A 6,078-nucleotide genomic window follows, 5' to 3' on the forward strand; every position below is an offset into this window, starting at 1 on the left:
GGATTCCAAGGATGCAAATTATGGGAAATTTACACCACTACTGCCGAAAGCTGTGCTATTTTCAAGAGAGATTTTAGGGAAAATTTCACAACTCAATTTACAAATAATGATTTTAATGATCGAAATAAGTAACTTCAGTTCGCACCATACTGGTACTCGATGAAAGTTCACTACCTAGAGAGCAGTGACAATATTGGAACCACAATAGTGGACGAATGGGTTGGCACAATCAGGAATGCTCAATATTTTGAATTTGTTGCACTTCAGTAAAAGTTCAACAAACATAGCGTGTGTGTGGTAGTTGTTGGTATTAATACATGATGGACACTTTTGGATGGGATATAAGATCCCCATAGACCTAATGTTGATCTAGAGGATCACAAGATTACCATACGAAGGTGGTGTAGTGGCTAAAACCACCATCCAAAATTTTTCCTTAGCTTCATTTTGGAGCCTCCCTACCAACCATCCTTAGCAGCATGTCTTGCACTATCTAGCACATAGGATTCATTTGTTTTTCTAGCAGCTTTCCAACCTGTGCATGTTAGTTTTCTTCTCTCCCCTCACAAGCTACCATTCCGAACTTGGGCTAGTTGCTGGCTAAGCAGCTCCCTCCAAAAAATGCACAATTCTGGACGGGAACCTACCTTCCCTCTAGAAATTGCACAAATTTGTTGGGAGGCCTGCAATTTTGCAATGTAATCAAATAGTCTTCCTTGGGAAAATTGTACAATCTGGCCCATCACTACATCTCAGCCTAGAAATTGTGAAAATCAGTTGAGCAGATTGTTGAGCTCCAAAAATGTGCATAGCAGTCAGACAGGCTTCCTTGGAAAAACTATGCAATATCGCTAGCACTGCAACTCAGCCTAGAAATTGCACAATTTTGGGCAGTAGTCACCTACTCCTCCCAGAAATTGTGTAATCCCTTTTGGACAACCAGCTTAGTTCCTGTCAGAAATTGTGTAAATCCCTCTCTCAGTCAAGCAGGCTGTTGCATGTGCCTTTAGTTTGACCTGTTCCCTCTAGGACCGAGCAAAACTGATTTGCATGCATGGGATGCTCTTCCCGAAATAGAAAAAGGTAGCATGCAAAAGGAATCCCTAGATCTAGGGATCTATTTTTAGTAGCAGGATGTTACATGCAAAGATCATTTTAGAAACCTCTCTCCAAGTGTCACTTTTTCCTAGATTTGTGGCATGCGCGTCATAACCTCGACATTATCAAAACTTATGAACTGGACACTACATATCTCATTCCTCACATCAATCCTACAACTCCGACAACCCACATTGCATCCAGGAGTCTTTGGCACTTTCAGCTTAGTTGTTTCAGGGTAAGTATGATTTTCATGTCTTATGTTGTGTCTCTGCCACTTTTTTGTTTCACTTTGTGTGAGTGTTGTCTGCTTGATTCCAATGAGTGTTTGCTTTCATTTCAATGTATGTTATCTTGTAGAAGCACCGTTTCAGTTTTCATTCGCATCTCAATGTTGTCACATGCATGACCTTGTTTTTGCACTGATTAATGACGACCCGTTTCACACACATGCATGTTTTTCTATTTTCTGAATCCTACACTTACTATTTGCATGCATGATCATTCACTCTTGTTTACACTCAATATCACCATGCATTCAGACTTCTCATGCTTCCAGTTGCATGTCGGCGGGTCTAGGCTACCTCAACCCAGACCTTGCCTTTCTCAGCTACAATTGTGTATTTCTAGAAGTGAAGGTTCTACCTTCCTTCAATGAATTGCACAAGTCTGGCCCAGCACTGACCTCCAAGATTGAATTGTACAATTCTAGGAGGCAATGCATTGGTAGCCCCAGAAACTACACAATGAAATTTGCTAGTTTGCATGTCACTGCTGACGTAAATTGCACATTGTGCATTTTCAATCCTTAGTAGGCTAGGCTAGACTTTGCATTATGTAGTTCCAGTAGTCAGTTAGCCTCCTAATAGCCTAGAATGTTCCTTGCATAGTTTTGGTAGTCAATCTCCCATCCCCTCGGGGAAAATTATGCAATCTGCATAGACAGTCACACAGGTATGTTTCATGTTAGTCATCTAGTTTTTTTTTGTTTTCAACTGAAAAATTGCTTGTCATGAGTGTTGGTACATCTCTAGGTATCATAGGTGTTCATCTGCCTCTTAGAAAAATAGGTACAATGGATTCCGAGAGAGTAGAGTCGAAGACACCATTTAGAGCACAACAGGGGATCCAGTCGATCAAGTGTCTATGAACTTGCCTATCTATGAAGACATTAAGTTTTTCAGGGACAAGGATATTAAGATGAAAGGACAGTGACATCACAGTGAGTAGCACCATCAACACTAGTAGAAGGTAACACACTTGCATGCGACAAATGTAAGAGGAAGGCTATTGAAAACGTAGAGGCGGAAAAAAATTGCGAGCTCAAGCAAATCCACTTGTGATGAAAGTAGCTTTGGAGCTTGAGCATATGAGGTGACAATGTGACAAGAGGATCGCATGAAGAAAGAGAGAGAAATAGAGAAGGCGTTGCAGGTGTTGAAGTAGGAACTCAAGGAAGAATAGGAGCTACATAGACAAGAGAAGGAGTTGCAGCGGGAACAGGTACAACAGGAGGCGCAACATGCACAGACTAATGAAACTACACCCATAGAGGTTATGGACCCATCCAGTAGATGGGATCGAGTGGAAAGGGTGAGCAGTGCCATCGATCACATGCAATTGTGTTCAGGAGCATGGATTTCATTGTGTGCACACATGCAATCCCACCCATTTGGCACACTCACTGAGGCGAAGACAAGAAGCAAGTCTGACTGGAGCTGAACATGTATTTTGACAAGTTTATGTGCATGGTCAGCAACACACACTTGGAGATTGGCACAAACACTACACATTAGTATGTTGCTGGTCCAATTGCACTCAAGATGATGACACACATGTTATCAGACGTGTTGGATAGGGGAGACATATCAGTGTAGTTGGACACAACGAAGGCTAGAGTTATTTTAGAAAAAGATGTCACCATTGAGTATGTGGACACCATCACAGATGACCAAGCTTGGCATCAGTTCACCACCGTCGATCATCACAAGGATGTCAAAGAGTTGGTCTTACCATTACTGTCTGAGTGTTAGTGATAGCTTACATGGCTTGCTCAAGCCTATTTTGTCTCACATGGGTACATGTGCAGATTGTATGTAACAACTTGTAAAGTGGAAGTTCAAGTGTCGATAGTTGAATGTAATAGTCATAGAGTAGTTGAAGAGTCATGAAGGTAGATGAATAGTAAAAAAGGGGAATGTCAAGGGTCACCCCACCCTTTTCTATTTATAATACATCATAACACATTGTAGAGGCTTTTGGTTAGCCAAGCTTCCAATAGGAGTATCTTAGAGAAAGCTTGGAAAATATTGTAACAAGCCTTGGCTTCTCCACAATGCAGAGCTAGTACATGTCTTTGGAGGAGCAAGCGGCAATAACTATAATGTTCCGCTATCGGGACTAGTGGTTGGTCATGGTTGTGCTGTATGATTGGAACTTTCACTTCTTAATATAACAAAGCCAACACATTTCATGCATATGTTGTTATTGTAATTCAACTATCTTGGTTACTCTAATGATATATGTATATGTTTACTTACGCATGTATGTATGGACTCTTTTTGTATAAGTATGTATGAATCTTACTTAGATGTGTTGCTAGTTTAAACATCACTTTGGATTATTAGCTTACTTGCTTTCCAGTTTGTGATGCATCTTTGCTCGTGTGTTCCCTTCTTATCCACATGCTTTCATAGGTTTTGAAGGAGTGCACTCACCCCACTTTCTGTGTGTTAGAACTGTTCATGCACCTTCCTTGGCTTGCTACGCATGTTAGACCCTTGCTACCAATAAGGGCATCTTACTTTCCTTTGTGTGTAACCACAGTTAAGATGATACCATGCAACCCACTATTGGGAATCCTACACCAAACGACCTGAGGTTTAGTGGGGACTTCTTACCGGGGAGATCCCCTGACATGTTGGCAGGCCCAACACCATCAACAAAAGGGTAGAACCCCACAGAGGAGTTTGTGGGAAAGGATCAGGATTGTACTTTGGTGGACAATCTGAAGAATAAGTATAGGTTGATCCAAGGCAAAAGGGGCTATGACATAAACTTGATCAATGACCAAGCAGTCCACTCCGCCTCACACATATTGGCTGGAAATTCTGAGGAAGTGTCACGCAAATGAAGTTCTTACATCGGTGGTGTATTTAGCCACGCAATGCGCAAATGGTGTATAGTATAATATGGCTGGATACTTATGCAAGGAATTCCTGGAGGACTGTCATGAGGTCTAGGAGAAAGGTACCTCTTTCCACTATTCCTGGTTAATCTTTGTAGTGTCCTATCTAGGGTGCTAGACTAGGCTATATTTATTATCGACTAGGATGCGTAGACTTAGAGGCATGCATCTACAGTATATAGACATAAAGGATTATTAGCTAAGTGGTTATGATGGTAGGTTACAGGACTTCTTTACGGAAGATTGAGGTGTGCTACCTATCACCCAAACACTTAGGTCACTCAGTTAATCTACCTAATTACAACACTGTCATTCAATTCATTTACCAAATTAAAACACTGTGTATCACTTCAAACCAAGATTTCAATCTCCTTACGGAGACACTGTGCATAAAACCCCTATTCAGCAAATACTCAACATTCAACTAATATTCATGAAAGATAAAGACATACCGAAATCATAAGCATACTTTAAAATGATAACAGAGTTCATGACATTGCTTTAAAAGACAACAAAGGATCGAATCCCTTACAAGATACGATTCACGATCTCAGTGATGAACTGTTCAAGCACTATCATAAACATCACCCATACGCATTCTATTGAAATCAAAAACCAATTCTAATTGCTGTGCATATAATTTAATACCATAAGTTGCGAATAAAAAGAAATGACAATATACCAGTTTAACACAGGGCCCGTCCGCGTTTCAGAGGTATACTGGACTGTGATCAACCGATTATAGAATCAACGCAACAAGGAAAATCGTGACTGCAACCGTGCTCTTGGTATTAAGTTCAAAACTCTGTTTTCAAAATGATACAATGATAACCAACACTAACTACACAGAACATATGTTTTTACAAGCCTTACATTTCGAAAATGAATGTACATTCATGATGCGGCTGTTGCCACTTTTATCATGTCGTGATTTTTAAAATGTTTCTATTCTGAACTAATTTCAAAAAGGAACAAAACTAAATCATTTTAGAATGCTATGCTGTTGCTGCCTTTGTCACCAACATGCTATACTTTGACCATCGTTGACCGTGCATGTAGGAGGGTCGGTTCTACTGTAGGATAGGTATTCGTCCATGCTTGGACATTCTGCTTTTCATCCCTACCCTTCGCTCTAGCCTAGCTGTCATGCCACATGTCAAACAATAAACCAATTACAGGATGTTGTAACTTCCTGTAGTCATTTTACCAAAAATTCCTAATTCTTTAACATAAAACTCCTAAATCAATTTTAATGCATTTTAATAACTATAGTACTATTAACTAATCAATTTCAAGGGATCTAAGAGATATATGATGGAAAGAGGTAGGAAAATGATATGTTTTAGGAGGAAAAAGGAGGTCATGGGATGGTACCAACATCTCTCCCCGACTTAATGAATTAGCATGTCCTCATGCTAACCCCGAAGTGCTTCCCTTGAACTCTGTCCCTGCCTGTACCTCTGTTGCCTTTAGCAATGTATGCACATTCTTTTTCACCTGGGCATCTTTCTGACCATGGAGCTCTTGCTTTAATCTTTTGTATTTTTCTTTGAGGGTCTTCTTTTGGTTGTACCACTTAGTGGCCCATTTACAAATATCTGTTTGCTCAGCCTCAAGTTCATTGATTCGCTCCCTTAACTTTTCATTCTTCTGTTGAGTCTCTTTACTCTGCGCTCGGAGCATTTCATTTTCTTTCTTGATAACTTTTTCCAGCATATTAGCCTCCATGAGTTCTTCCTTTAATTTCTCAATTTGTTTCTCCAGTTTCTTTTGTTTCTTAATGGGAGGTGGTG

The sequence above is a fragment of the Pinus tabuliformis genome, chromosome 9, assembly GCF_031772625.1.
Source record: "Pinus tabuliformis cultivar Carrire ecotype Pingquan chromosome 9, CPIR1, whole genome shotgun sequence".
Taxonomy (NCBI): domain Eukaryota; kingdom Viridiplantae; phylum Streptophyta; class Pinopsida; order Pinales; family Pinaceae; genus Pinus; species Pinus tabuliformis.